Genomic DNA, 14,882 nt, shown 5'->3' with positions numbered 1-14,882 from the left:
GCCCCATCTGGATTCAGATTTTCTCAAATTCTGTTACCAGGAAGAGGAATACAATATTACATAATCACAGGAAAAAGCAAGTGAGGCAAGTTAAGCAGGTATGGACAAAGCTAATAAAGCCACAAGAAAAACCTCTGAAGAGGATGGAAAGTCGTGGCATTTTGGAGCTTTTAGAGAAAGATGGAGTTTGGATTCAGACCGAAGTCCAGAAAAGCTATTTGAGTAGTACCACTCCCAGAATCCTACTGTCAACATGAATATTCTAACTAGTGGGTTCTAGCTGCTGCAATCCAAACAAATAGCGTTTCCGGGCTCTGCTTCTGACCACTACAAGCAATTATGCTCATTTCTCTAGTCTTCAGTCTCCAAGCTTGCACTTCCAGCTCACCCAAAAGCCCCTTTCTTCCCTCTTTTGCGGTAATCAAACCAAGGCAAACTTTGTCACCCACTTTGTCTCTGCAATCCGATGTCCATTTGCTGGGCTGTCTTAGAGCCATCCAAAAACAGTGATTTCATCTGCTAAGTAGGTGGTAAATTCATCTCAGCAGACAAGACTTATCTCTGGCTCTGGGAGGAAACAGGCTAGATTTACCCAGTCATTCACCACCCAAAATAACTCCAAGCAGATGACACTTTGCAGATGCTGTGGCAGGACGGAGACAGCAAAGATTTCTCTGCCCATCTAAAAAGAAATTGGTGCTATTGCCAGTGGGCTTTATCATCAGTCCAGCAAAACTTGCACTCTAGTTCACCTTCCCAACTCAGTAGTGTCAGATTCCCAGTTAAGCCAGAAGTCGAAGGGCCATTCACAACTACAGATTTATAGCTCCATGATTCCATTTTACTACTATAATGATATGCTATGGAAAACTGGGATCTGCAGCTTTATTTATTTCGTGTCAAAAGAATTTCATAAAATAAGTACCATATGTATAAAACTGATAAAATAAAGGGAGTATAAGCAGCTAAATAATTTTAGACCAAAAATGGGCAACAGCAACTGCATGGTCTGTGGGTTTAAACCGTTCTTCCTCTGTGCATGAGGCAGGACATGGTGGACAAGCATATAGATGTGGAGTTATTTGTTCTGCTCTACATTCGCACAAGGCGGAGGATTCTTTTAGATTGAGCCATTTAGCCAGGTTGTCTTTTGATCTCCCAACTTTACTTCTGAATCTGTTCATGGACTTCCAAGTTGCCCATTTTTGGTTTGCCCCTGGAGGAAGACCCTCGTGGGAGGCCATCCAGGTGGAATTGCCTGATTTTGCTGCCCACGGAGATATTCTTGCTGGAGGAACATTTCGAGCAGTGGTTCTCAACCTGTGGGTCCTCAGATGTTTTGCCCTTCAACTCACAGAAACCCTAATAGCTGGTAAACTGACTGGGATTTCTGTGAGTTGTAGGCCAAAACACCTGAAGACCCACAGGTTGAGCATTCAGGATTCTCAGCCTTTGACCGGAATTCCATGGGACAGAACCACCTCCATTAAAAAGGAATAAAATAGTACTATAATTATGCGGTTTGAGTAGGCTCAAGATCAGAGAAGAGGACATGGAAGATATGAACCAAGAACCCTAAAATTTGTTCTGAACCAACTTGAATATTACAAACCTCTGGAGCATGGAAAAGCTACCTTCAGGATAGCAACTTTTAGAATCCCTCATTGAAGAAATGGTATTTAAATCATTCTGAAAACTGTTTGAAAAAAATAACCTCACCAGCACCTGGTCCTGAGTCTATTAAACTGAACAACTTAAATGCATGGCCCGCATCACTTTTTAATTTGAAACTGGTCCATGATAGTTGCTGCTGGGAGTGAGAGAATTAAACTCTCCCTCATGAGGTGTACTGCCTAAATTGTTGTCCCTAGAACAGAGCATTTTATTTGGGGAAGTAATTTAGGAATAAAGAGAAGAATGTATTTTCCCATTTTCCCATAATGACTTCCATAAAACTCTCTGTATCCATGGTTTCAACCATCCACAGCTTGAAAATATTCCCCCTCCAAAAACCCAAGTCTTAATTTGGCTGTTATATACATGGAACACCATTTTACTCTGCCACTGTATACAATGTGATCTAAGCAACCACAGGTTTTGGTACCTATGGAGGAGTCCTGGAATCAAACTCCAGAGTAGTGGTTCTCAACCTTTTTTTGACCAGGGACCACTCTCCAACAGTAGTACCAAAAGGGTTACTAATCGGTTTTTGGTCAATGTTAGATTTGGTCTGGTTATTTGGGGTGTTGATTCAGAAAATTGCCCCGGATAGACAACATCAGCTCTAGTTTCTGATACAGAACATATGCCATCTAGTATTCACCATGTGCTCACCCACAAAAAACTATATTTAAATAAACGAGAACTGATGCGGTCTATCCAATGCAATGTTCTGAATCAGCACCCTAATAACCCCAGGAACAAGCCTAAAAATGAAGACACCAAGGCAGCGTTCCCGCTTCCAGGCACCACGTGGAACAGCTCCGCTCAGGAGGAGGAGGAGAAGCAGCAGTCAGGAGGTTTGTTGTCATGCCTTTCATGGGTAGTCAGAGCCCCCGGTGGCGCAGTGGCTTAAACCCCTGTGCCGGCAGAATTGAAGACCGACAGGTCGCAGGTTCGAATCCGGGGAGAGGCGCATGAGCTCCCTTTATCAGCTCCAGTTCCTCATCCGGGGACATGAGAGAAGCCTCATACAAGGATGATAAAAACATCAAAAATCATCTGGGCGTCCCCTGGGCAATGTCCTTGCAGACGGCCAATTCTCTCACAACAGGAGCAACTCCTGACATGACAAAACAAAAAAAAAAGCCTCTCCCCTCCCAACATCCCCATTCCCTCAGCACTATATAAGAGGTTTCGCGAGACAAGTCACTCTTGTTGCAATGGTATAGTAACAGTGAGACTGCAGACCATATTTTAGTTCTTGGGGACCACTGGGGGTCCACGGACCACGGGTTGGGAAACATTGCCCTAGAGGATACTGGGGTTCCATTGTATGTTTCAAACTGTCTCACCACTACTTTTATTATTACACTTCCTATTATTTTTAAGAAAAGGGGGACCCATTAAGAACCTCTCACAGTCTCATCCATTTTGATCACAAGAGTAGGATACGGCACAGGCAAATGAGGGTAAGCAAAGCAATGAGCCAGCTAAGCTTTAAAGGAGAAGAAAGAATCAAACATTTCAGGGGATAGAAAAACAACACATTGAGACTCTAAATCTTCGTTGGATAACTAGTTGTTGCTGTGTCCCAAAGACTCTGTTTTGTGATGCACTGGTTAATAGCAGAGCACAGAGAATTCATGTAGGAAGTCCACCATTGGGGTCAACAGGTTTCCTTCCAATTCTGGGGCAGTAAAAGGCGAAAAGATGATGCAGCCTATAGAGCAGAAAGTGCAGCTGGAAAGCCCCAGCAGCATGATAGAAGATGGTCCTGGAGACAGCCTGCAGGAACTGAACAAAGTATCTACTCACAGAAATAAAAAGTTGAGGAAAAGGAGGAAGGGTAACAGAAGATACATGGTTGGTTAGTTTTGTCAGCTTATCCAGGCATAAAGATTTAAAGCCACTCCACCCTTTTCCAAAGGAAGAGCATTAAACAAATGAAGATGGTAGTCAAAGACCAGTTGATGTGGTCTCTTCTGTAACTTAATCTTTTGCAACAGGTCAAAAAGAACTTCAGTATAGACTGTTCTAAAATATACTCAGACCATACATATGTATATAGCAGTAATCATCCATTGCAATATCTTTTTCTTTATTTTTTTTCATTACAAGTTGAGTATCCATTATCCAATATCTGTGGGACCTGAACTGCTTTGGACATTTGGGTTTTTTTTTCAGATTTTGAAATTCCTGTATACATACATACATAATCATGTATGTTTGTGATGTATTATGCTGTGTTTATTTAAGTTTGTTATTTTTATAAGTTTTGTTGAGGTTGTTTTATCCACTGGTTTGATTTGTTATTTGTTGGTTTTGGCACTGAATGTTTGCCACTGCTGGAAACTGCCCTGAGTCCCCTCAGGGAGATGGGGCAGGTTCTAAATATATTATTGTTATTATTATTAGTATTATTATTAGTATTATTATTATTATTAAATATTTTGGAGAGAAGACCCAAGTTTAAACCAAATTCATTCATGTTTCAGATATACTTTATGCAAAGAGCCTGTAGATAATTTGATAGACAATCTCTTTAATAATTTTGTGCATGAAAGGAAGTTTGTGTACAATTAACCGCCAGCAAAGGAGTTACTATCTTAGCCACCTAGATGGACAACTTCAGATTTTGGAGTATTTAGGATTTTGTAATTTGGATAAAGGATAACTGGTATGTTGCTATGTTAGTTTTATGCTAGTTATCATGAGTAACAGAAGTTCAGAATGTTTTAATGTCTTAAATTGTTAATTTCTCATTTGTCCGGTTTTATGTTTGTATATTTTAATTTTTTGTTTGTAATTGTCTTAATTTTACATGTTGTACATTGCTCTGAGTCTCGGCGTGGGATAAAAGAGGATAGAAATAGATAAACAAATAATGTTTTATATTGTTTGATGTGTTCTATTTTGATGTAATTTGTTTATACGTCTTCTCGTTGGCACTGAATGTTTACCATATATGTTGAAAACCACCCTATAAGTAAAGTTTATCATTTTATGACACAAAAACACAGTATGTCACAGCAAATGAGAGATATACGCTGGATATTATTATTATTATTATTATTATTATTGCTCAATTTGAACCACAGCAACCTGGATTAGACTTTTAATTGAATGTCCACTATTCCAACAATCTCTTTCCTGATAACATAAATTACATTAACTCCTTCACCACTTGATTTTGCAAAATTAGGGCTTTTTTGTTTGTTGATGTCAAGAATACCTCCCACAGTCTCTAGCATGATAACCCACAGAGCGCCACCACTGGGAGATGCTTTTCCAGAGACCCTGATCTTTGTAAATCTAAACCAGCTTGCGGGGTGTAATTATAATCTAGAGTACTGTGCTGTTTTCTACATGAAAATGTAGCTTTCAGAAAACAAAAAACAACAATTCTGTCCCATATCTTTTTCCCTGAGGCTAATTGAACCCTTTAATTGACTAATTTTCTCCTAACCAGGTCCACATGACAAGTTTGGCAGCAGAAATTTGAATGACTCCAGCAAGAAACAAAACAGAAACATGAGCAGAAAGAAAACTCTCTGTGTGCCTGTCTATTTGTCTGTTGTTCTGTCCAACCAACTGGTCTGGTCAAACTGGCTCCACAGGCGACTGATGCCTGAATCAAACTGAAGATGCTGTGATGAGAAGTACCAACTTGGGCGCTAAGGATCTGCCAGGGAGGTGCAAAGAAAAGGGTAGAAAAGGGTGTCCCCAGATAAGCAATTGTTAACATGATCCATATGGTAGACAAGTTGCTTTTCTGTTTAACCAAAATGATAATAGCAAGAGGGAAGAATGCAGGGGAAGAGAGAAGGGGGGAGTCCTAAGAGAGAATGGACGCCAGGACAAAGCCTGCTAGTTAAAGCCGAGTTAAAAGAAAACTCATTGTGAAAGGAACTGCAGCTTTCTGATTCTTTGCAGCTTAAGCCTCACAAACTGAGTCCACCCACCCCCTCCATGGCAGATCCAAAACCCAGAGCCCCAGAAACCAAGGCACATTTTCCTGTTGCAACAGCTCTCACAGACCCGTAAGATATCTGAGAAAATATTGACACAGATTCTTTGTTAAACAGCACAGGAAATTAATATGATGCTCATCACATATGCCAAGCTTTTATATGAATAATGTGCAATTCCACAAGACCAATTTTACTTACTTTCTTCTAGGATGTATGCATCACACAGAAAGGTAAGCAATGCTCTCCTGGGGGTAGCAGAACCACTTTCCCAAAGTACACAGTAACTACACATCTTCAAATAGTAGCTCAAAAACCATGAACATATCCAGTTTAAAAGGTCTATCCATTAATTTTATAAACACACTGTACTAATAAGTATTTTGCCTCCAAAAACCATATGGTTGCTAATGACTTCAAAATTAAAATGACTTCAAAATAAAAATGTGGCTATTAGCAGGGTTCAGGCATTTATTTTCTTCAAATTTTACATAATGTCAGAGCCCAATCTCCTTCCTAAGTTTTAAGCATAGGTCAGTGGTTCAAATCCAGGGAGAGCAGGTTGAGCTCCCCCTGTTAGCTCCAGCTCCCCATGTGGGGACATGAGAGAAACTTCTCAGAAGGATAGTAAAACATCAAACATCCAGGCATTCTATGGGCATCGACCTTGCAGACAGCCAATTGTCTCACACCAGAAGCGACTTGCAGTTTCTCAAGTCGCTCCTGACATGGGGGATGGGGGAAGCATCCACTCTCTCTACTGAAAACTTCACTTCATGGCAACCCAATTCTAAGCATCCTCTGAGACCAAAGACACTTACTTCCAAGTAAGTGTGCAAGGTCTGCTTTTCTTTTCATTACAACAGTGTCTGCCAACTGAAAGCGCTTTAGTTGGTTAATCATCTGCTTTTAAACAGATGGATTGCTTTCAAATGCATCTCTGCACATTGCTGAAAATGCAGCACAGGCATCTAGCCATGATAGTAAGGGAAGTACCAGATGTTAGAATGGATTCCTATACAAATCCATTCAAAAGTAAGACTCGTTAGTTTCAATGGTCCTTTAATTCCAGATAAATGTGCATGGGACTTTCACCTTAACAAACAGCTATTTCCAGTCGTGTTTAAGGTTTTTTAAACACGACTGGAAATAGCTGCATGTTAAGGCGAAAGTCCCATGCACATTTATCTAGAATTAAAGGACCATTGAAACCAGTGAGTCTTACTTTTGAATGGATTTGTATCTGTAATTTCGCACTATCGTAATGTACCAACTAAACAGCCAAAAAAATAAGCCTGTGTATCAACTCACAACCACACAGTTGGGTTCTCCAATTAATCACCTTACATTTCCATGAATCAATATACTGATTAACCCTATTAAAGTGTATATGTGTGTGCATGCGTGTGCCTTCAAGTGGCCTGTTAACTCATTATGGCCCCATGAATTTCATAGGGTTGTCTTAGGAAAGGATTCCTCGAAGTGGTTTTGTCAGTTCCTTCCTCTGAAATATAGCTACAGCACCTGGAATTCATTGGCGGTCTCCATTCAAGGACTCGCAGCGCTTCTTTTCATTACCCAGTTGTTGCAAGATGTAATGGAGAAAACAAGCATGTGAGGAATGCTTCAGCTGGTTTGCTTCCTGATCAGAACAATCACTCTGGAAACTCACTGACAATGGGTTATCAATAATACTAAAGAGCCCCCGGTGGTGCAATGGGTTAAACTCTTGTGCCGGCAGGACTGCTGACCAAAAGGCAGTTCAAATCTGGTGAATGGGGTGAGCTCCTGTCTGTCAGCTCCAGCTTCTTATGCAGGGACATGAGAGAAGCCTCTCACAGGATGGTAAAACATTCAGGGATCCCCTGGCCAATGTCCTTGCAGAAAGCCAATTATCTCATACCAGAAGCGACTTGCAGTTTCTCAAGTCACTCCAGTTGTGGAAAAAAATAAATAAAAAATACTTGGCATACAGAGCTGCCATGAATCTGAAAGTGCAAAGTACCTCTAATCCCAATATCCAATTCAATATAAATATTGTGGCACAAACCAACGTGTGAGAAGTGTCATAATATTTCTGTGTTACAGCTGGATGTGGAAACGTTGGGTTTTTGATGTGATACTACATTTTAATGAGTATGCGAGAATAACTTTTTTTATATTATTAAGTTTGACTATTCATATTTCATTTTGTTCCATTCACTCAAATTCTGTGTGCCCAATAGATTTTTCTATGTTGGGATTTACTTCCCTTTCTCTTCCCATTGAATTATCCAAGAACAAGCATCAATGAAAGGCGTTTTCACTACTAATGCATCAATCTCAGCAGATGGCATTTTTTAAAAAATAGCTAAAATTCTTCTAACCCGGAAATAAAAACATGTAGGCACCTGAGACTTAACCATAAATATTGCTATATTCATACATTCCCTACATTGTTTATGAAGCATTCCTTTTAAACAACGACAAAACATATGCAAATAATGATTTCCTGTTTCTATCATCTCTTTGGCAATGAAATAGAAATCTACCTTTTCTTCTTCTGAGCTCTGGAGAACAGAAGCAGCCAACCATACCATCCTTTCTAACTTATCCTCAGGCATCCAAATTCAGAGAAACTAAGCTACTCAATGGAACATATTCTTCCTCTTCTTCCATTTCCCTCCTTTTCTTTTCTGATGAATATGTTTGATAGCTTAGCATAGTTGTGTTATAGTTTTATTATTTTAATTTAATGGTTTTAATCTATTGCCATTGATTTGGTATGTGTTATTTTACCCCCTGGTGGCGCAGCGGGTTAAACCACTGAGCTGCTGAACTTGCTGACCAAAAGGTTGGCAGTTCTAATCTGGGGAGCGGGGTGGGCTCCCACTGTTAGCCCCACTTCTGTCAACATAGCAGTTCGAAAACATGCAAATGTGAGTGCATCAATAGGTACCGCTTGTGCGAGAAGGTAACAGTACTCCATTCAGTCATGCTGGCCACATGACCTTGGAAGTATCTACAGACAACTCTGGATTTTTGGCTAAGAAATGGAGATGAGCACCACCCCCCATAGTCGGACACGACTACACTTAATGTCAGGGGAAAACTTTACTTTTACCTTATACATGTAAGGTATTGAATTTTGCCATTGATTATGTTGGGAATTGCTAGGGGTGAGAAAAGTGGTATATAAGTGCAATAAATAAATAAATGCAATAAAGAAATAGTTGTTTCAGATGTCATTAAATCCCAATATTGGTTCATTCCTCACCAAGAAAACAAAGGGCCAAAGGACATAACCCAGTGGTTCTCAACCTGTGGGTCCCCAGATGTTTTGGCCTACAACTCCCAGAAATCCTAACAGCTGGTAAACTGACTGGGATTTCTGGGAGTTGTAGGCCAAAACATCTGGGAACCCACAGGTGAGAACCACTGACATAAGCAGAGAGATGGCACCTCACATAGGGCACTTTAGGTTATAGGGAGACTTAGGAGTGATCTGAAAGAGCTGTTTAACAGTGGAACCCACTGCTTGTGGTAGAGACTGGATGGCCATCATTTGGGGGTGCTTTGATTGTACTTTTCCTGCATGGCAGGGGATTGGACTAGATGGCCAATGCGGTTTCCACTTCTATGACTCTATGAAGAATCCTAGTTTTAGGAAAGTGTCAGTGCTATTCGATGCAGTATCCAGTCATCTGATTTGCAGGAGGGTTTTAAAGGCAGGAAAGGGCAAAGATTAATCAGAACAGGCTACGTTTTTTGCTTTAGGGACTCCAGAAGGGCTCCTTCTCTGAAGGCATGTGCTATTTTGCTGCTTGTTCTGTGCATGTGTGTGTGTGTGTGTGTGTGTTTGGGCTATGAGGCCCCTAAGATCAAATTCTTGCCGGAGAGGCGGTGAGGCCGGAGCCGGGCAGCGTCACTCCATTCCTGTGGAGGCTCCGGCCAGCCTCCCTCCCTCTCCCTCCCTCTCCCTGCCCCGGGTTGCATTTCTAGAGTGTGCAAAATAATGTCATGGCTGATGGGAGAGACGCTGCCTCAAACTGACATTGTTTGAAGCCACTCTGCGTGCTCCTTGCAAGTTTGGCTAATTGACAGCTCACTAAACCCACAACCTGGGGGGATTTTTTCAAAGGCAATCAATAGGAAATGCAGGAGCAGCAGAGGGAAGGAGAGAGGGAGGCGCCCAGATTTAAAGCCCCCCTCCTGGCCTTCCCCTCACCCCCTTCCTCCCCACACTTTCCCTGCGGCCTGCGAGATAGAGACCCCCGGACAGTGGCAAAGAAAAGGGAACAGCCCCTGCCACGCCAAATCAAAATTCCTCAAGAGACGGCTGCTCCTCTCGCCCCGGGGGGCCACCAAAGACACAGCACACAAACAAAGGCCCCTGGTTTCTGGTCGCTCCCAAATATCACACGCCAAGCCTTGTTCTCCAACTGCTGGGCAAGGGGAGGCAAAGGCACACACGCACCCACACATGTGGGTTAATACGCACATGTATACAGGCAGTCCTCGAGCTGCAAACAGCCGACTTACAAATGACTCATAGTTAAGAACAGGGGTGAAACAACAAGGATATGAGAGAAATATACCATTTAAAAGGGAAATTTACTCCTGGAAGAGGTATTATCATGGGGAAAAGGTGTCTCCGCCAAAGCTGTATCACCAATTCTTGTTTCCACAACAAGCCACATTTCTCAAAATCTAAATATCACAGGGATAATTAGTGAGGTGAAATCACAGACAGCAAAACAAAGCTCACAGAGGAGTTACACTGAAGTAATGAAGCTGTTCTGACTTACATACAAATTCAACTTAAGAACAAACCTACAGATGGGTTGTTGTAGGTTTTTTGGCAGGCAAAACGTCAGGAGAGAATGCTTCTAGAACATAACCATACAGCCTGAAAAAACTACAACAACCCTGTGATTCCGGCCATTAAAGCCTTCGACAATACATTAAACCTACAGAAGCTGTCTTATTCATCACTTGGGGATTGCCTATACAGGAGACTCTCCATTAATCAGAACTCAAGCAACGAACGAAAACAAAATAATCAATGAGCTAATACTTCAAGCAAAAAAAATATGTTCTTTGAATGTAGTAAACCCCTAAATACAGTAAACCCCAGTGGCACAATTTGAATCCGAGGAGAGCAAGTTGAGCTCCCTCTGTCAGCTCCATGCAGGGACATGAGAGAAGCCTCCCACAAGGATGGTAAAAACATCAAAACATCTGGGCGTCCTCTAGACAACATTCTTGCAGACGGCCAATTCTCTCACATTAGAAGCGACATGTCGCTTCTCAAATCACTCCTCACATGAAAAAGTACAGTGACAATAACACTGAGGATGTCTCACAACCTCTGAGGATGCCTGCGATAGATGCAGGTGAAACATCAGGAGATAATGCTTCTAGAAAATGGCCATACAGCCCAAAAAACCTACAACAACCCAATAACACTATGTTACAGTAAGTTTACCTTTATTTGTTTTAACAGACTTTTCATGACTATATTTCAATATTAGTATCAAGTCAATACAGGGTTTGTGGTATGGTATAGTATGGGGTATAGTATTCGTTGGGCCTATTTTTCATAGCAACACTCAAGCAACCAGAAACAATATTCACCCAGCATCTACCATTTCCCATGGGTACCCATTACACAAAACCAAGGCATGTCTTCTTCTAGCTCTCCTCTGGGACTCACAAGGGAAAGTGTGTAGGTTCACTCTGCCGGGGTCCAGGCCCTACCTACCTATCTTCCATCCTCTGCTCAAAAACTAAAGCCACCCCAAATTGTTCCTGGCTGCTATTCTAAGTCCCCACACTGGGAGAAAAATGAGTAAAAAATAAAATAGCTAAATAAATAAATAAACACATTTCCCACTTGGGCAAAAACCAGTCTGCAAAAGCATCAAGCAGCATCTCCCTGGAAGGCTTCCCAATGCTCTCTGGCCATAGCCTCTTGCCTCCCTTTCCCACCCCTGTGCAATTGGGGACCGGATTTCTGCAAGTCTGGATGCTGCCCCCACTTTTCCTTCATGAACAGACCCCCCAAAAGAGAGGAAATTATGTAGAAACAGAGAAAGGAAACACTACAAAGTCCAAGGGCACTTAAGAGTGCTGAGGATGGGTCCTCCTTCTTCCCACCAAATACAGGGTGCGCTTGTAATGAATGGAAAGGGGGAGAGAGAGCGAGAGAGACCAACCTCCTCCTCCTGGCACCCCATCCACCCCAAGGAGACTCTTCCCCACAACCAGTTCCAAACCCTAAGGAAGCAGACCCTCAACACCTCTCCCCAAAGGCACCCATAAGCCAGTGACTTGGGTCTGTGCGTGGCTGTGCAGCCCTTGTAGGCTCCCATTGCATTGGGGCAGGCAACATGGAGAGGTTCAGCACTTGTGTGGGGAGGGGATTGGGAGGTCCAGGGTGAGTCTTGGGGGTCAGGCCTTGGGGAAGGTTCACATTGGGTCTTTTGGGAGTGAGTCAACAGGAGTATTTGGGAAGTGTTTACTACCGATCTTTCAGGGGACTGATCCAGCATGGATCTTTTGGCTCTCATGAGTCTTTGGAGGGGATTCAACATGGGTCTGGGGAAGGAGGGAGGGAAGGTTAACATGGTTCCTTGGGAAGTTAGGGTGCCTTCAACATGGGTCTGGGGAGGGAGGGGAGGATAATGTGGCTCTTTGGAAAGTTAACATGGATCTTTGGAGGGGATTCAACATGGGTCTGGGGAGGAAGAGGAGGTTAACATGACTCTTTGGGAAGTTAGCATGGGTATTTGGTAAGTATTAACATGGGTCTTTTGGAAGGGTTTACTACAGATCTTTGGCGGAAGAATCCAGCACTGATCTTTTAAGGGGTTCTCATGGATCTTTGGAGGGGAATCAACATGAGTTTGAGGAAAGGAAGGTTTAACATGGGTCTTTGGAGGGGATTCAACATGGATCTGGGGGAGGGGAGGTTAACATGGTTCTTTGGGAAGTTAGCAATGGGTCTTTGATAGGGTTTAGCACGGATCTGGAGGATGGAGGGGTTACCATGGATCTTTGGGAAGTTAGCATGAGTCTTTGGTAAGATTCAACATGGGTCTTGGGGGGAGATTCGATGTAGAGAGGGGAGAGGGGTTCAAGATGGGTCTTGGGTGAGATAGGAGGATTTGGGAGGGGGTGTTCGACATGGATCTTTGGGAGGGGGGGTCTTGGAGTCCACTTGGGTCTTTTGGGTGGTGCCAGCCCCTCTCCGCCCCCTCCCCTCTTCTCTTCGGCGCACCCCAAGCCCCCCGCCCCTTCCCTCCCTCTTTCCCTGCCTGCCTTTGGCCCCTGACAGGCTCACCTTCGCGCTTCCCATGCCGCGGTTAGCGGGACCCGTCGGCGCAGCCGCATGGCCCGCGTGGGCCCGGGGCGCCGTGGGGGCGGCAGCGGAGAGGGAGGCGGCAGGAGCAGCAGCCGGGGCGCCTCGGCATCTTCCTCGCCTGGCCTCGGAGCCCGGCCCAAGCGGCTGCCGTCCCTTCCTTCCTTCCTTCCCTCCTTCCTCTCTCCCTCCTTCTCTCTCTCCCTCCTTCTCTGCGTGCCGCCCCTCGCTCGCCCAGGCAGGCTCGGTTGGCCTCCGAGAGGGAAGCAGCCCCGCCCCCCTCCCCGCCCCTTCCCCTCCTCCTCCTCCTCCTCCGGCTATTCTGGACCCTCTTCCAGCCAATCTGGAAGGGGGACAATCTGCTTTACAGAGTTAACCCACTTTGGTCCCGCTTTGCCTGTCCTGGCTCAATGCCATGACATCCCAGGAGCCGTGGCTTTGGAAGGTCTTCAGCCATTACATTGCACTCAGCCATGGCCCTTGGTGGGATCAAACTGTGTTAATTCTACAGTGCAGATCAGTGGTTCTCAACCTGTGGGTCCCCAGGTGTTTTGGCCTACAACTCCCAGAAATCCCAGCCACTTTGCCAGCTTTTAGGATTTCAGGAGTTGAATAATAATAATAATAATAATAATAACTTTATTTTATACCCCACCCCCATCTCCTCTGCTGCTATGCATGCCCAATGTGGAACACATCTCACCACGCTAAAACAGTGTATGTGGCTCTTAATGAGATATGCCACATTATTACAGGGTGTCTGCGCCCTACACCACTGGAGAAATTACACTGTTAGCCGGTATTGCACCACCTGACATCCGCTGGGAAGTGGCAGCCAGTAGTGAAAGGACCAAGGCAGTGACATTTCCAGCTCATCCCGTTTAGGTATCAGCCAGCACGTCAACGACTTAAATCTAGAAATAGTTTTCTAAGAGACACTCGCTGGAACACCTCAGCAAGCGGGAGTCCAAAAGTGACAGGCTCAAACCCAGAACCTCAACCAATGGCTGATACCAAATGAGAGACTTCCTCCTGAGCACACAGAAAACTGGGTGACTTGGAAGGCGCTGAACAGACTGCACTCTGGCACCACGAGATGCAGAGCCAACCTCCAGAAATGGGGCTACAAAGTGGAATCCATGACATGCAAGTGTGGAGAAGAGCAAACCACAGACCACCGACTGCAATGCAACCTGAGCCCTGCCACATGCACAATGGAGGACCTTCTTATAGCAACACCAGAGGCACTCCAAGTGGCCAGATACTGGTCAAAGGACATTTAATATAATGCCAAGTTTGCAAACTTTGTGTTTTTGTTTTCTTTTTTTAAAAAAAAAATACAATATAACTGTTTGGTTTGCTCCTGACACGATAAAGAAATAAATCTCCCCGAAGGGACTCGGGGCAGCTTACAAAGGGACAAAGTTAAACATAATGCATTAAAATAAAAACCAAACCAAACCAAATAGAAACATATCACAATAAAATATAACATTGTGAAAACAGTACCATGGGGGCAATAAAAGTGCTGAATTTAGAGGGCTCTGAGTTTGTGTACAATTCCTAGATACTGCTAAGGGAAAGTGCAAAATTCAGTGACAGGGATGGGAGAGGAATGTCCTTGGGCTTTATAATGTCAGGATTGTAGGCCAAAACATCTGGGGACCCACAATTTGAAAACTACTTGTGCACCCTGGGCAAGTTTGTTTGGTTGGTTGCATGCTGCAAGTCGCTTCTGATGTGAGAGAATCAGCCATCTATGAAGACATTGCCCAGGGGACACCTGGATGTGTGACAATCCTGCAGGGAGGCTTCTCTCATGCCCCCCCCCCCCGGCACCACAAGATGCAGAGCTAAGCTTAAGGAATGGGGCCACAAAGTGGTGTCCACGACATGTGAGTGCAGAGGAG

The 14,882-nt window shown here is 43.8% G+C and overlaps 1 protein-coding gene across 1 annotated transcript in view; it reads right to left on the bottom strand.

Moving 5' to 3' along the window:
* Positions 1-13,203, bottom strand: part of FIGNL2 (fidgetin like 2) — a 62,622-nt gene extending 49,419 nt beyond the window's left edge. The window contains exon 1 of the mRNA XM_060764047.2: positions 12,955-13,203. The gene's annotated coding sequence lies outside the window, so the exon portion shown is untranslated. The remainder of the gene's footprint in view (positions 1-12,954) is intronic.
* Between the last annotated feature and the right edge of the window lie 1,679 nt (positions 13,204-14,882).

This window comes from Anolis sagrei, chromosome 2 (assembly GCF_037176765.1).
Source record: "Anolis sagrei isolate rAnoSag1 chromosome 2, rAnoSag1.mat, whole genome shotgun sequence".
NCBI classification, from domain to species: domain Eukaryota; kingdom Metazoa; phylum Chordata; class Lepidosauria; order Squamata; family Dactyloidae; genus Anolis; species Anolis sagrei.
This window is presented reverse-complemented; position numbering and strand designations above follow the sequence as displayed.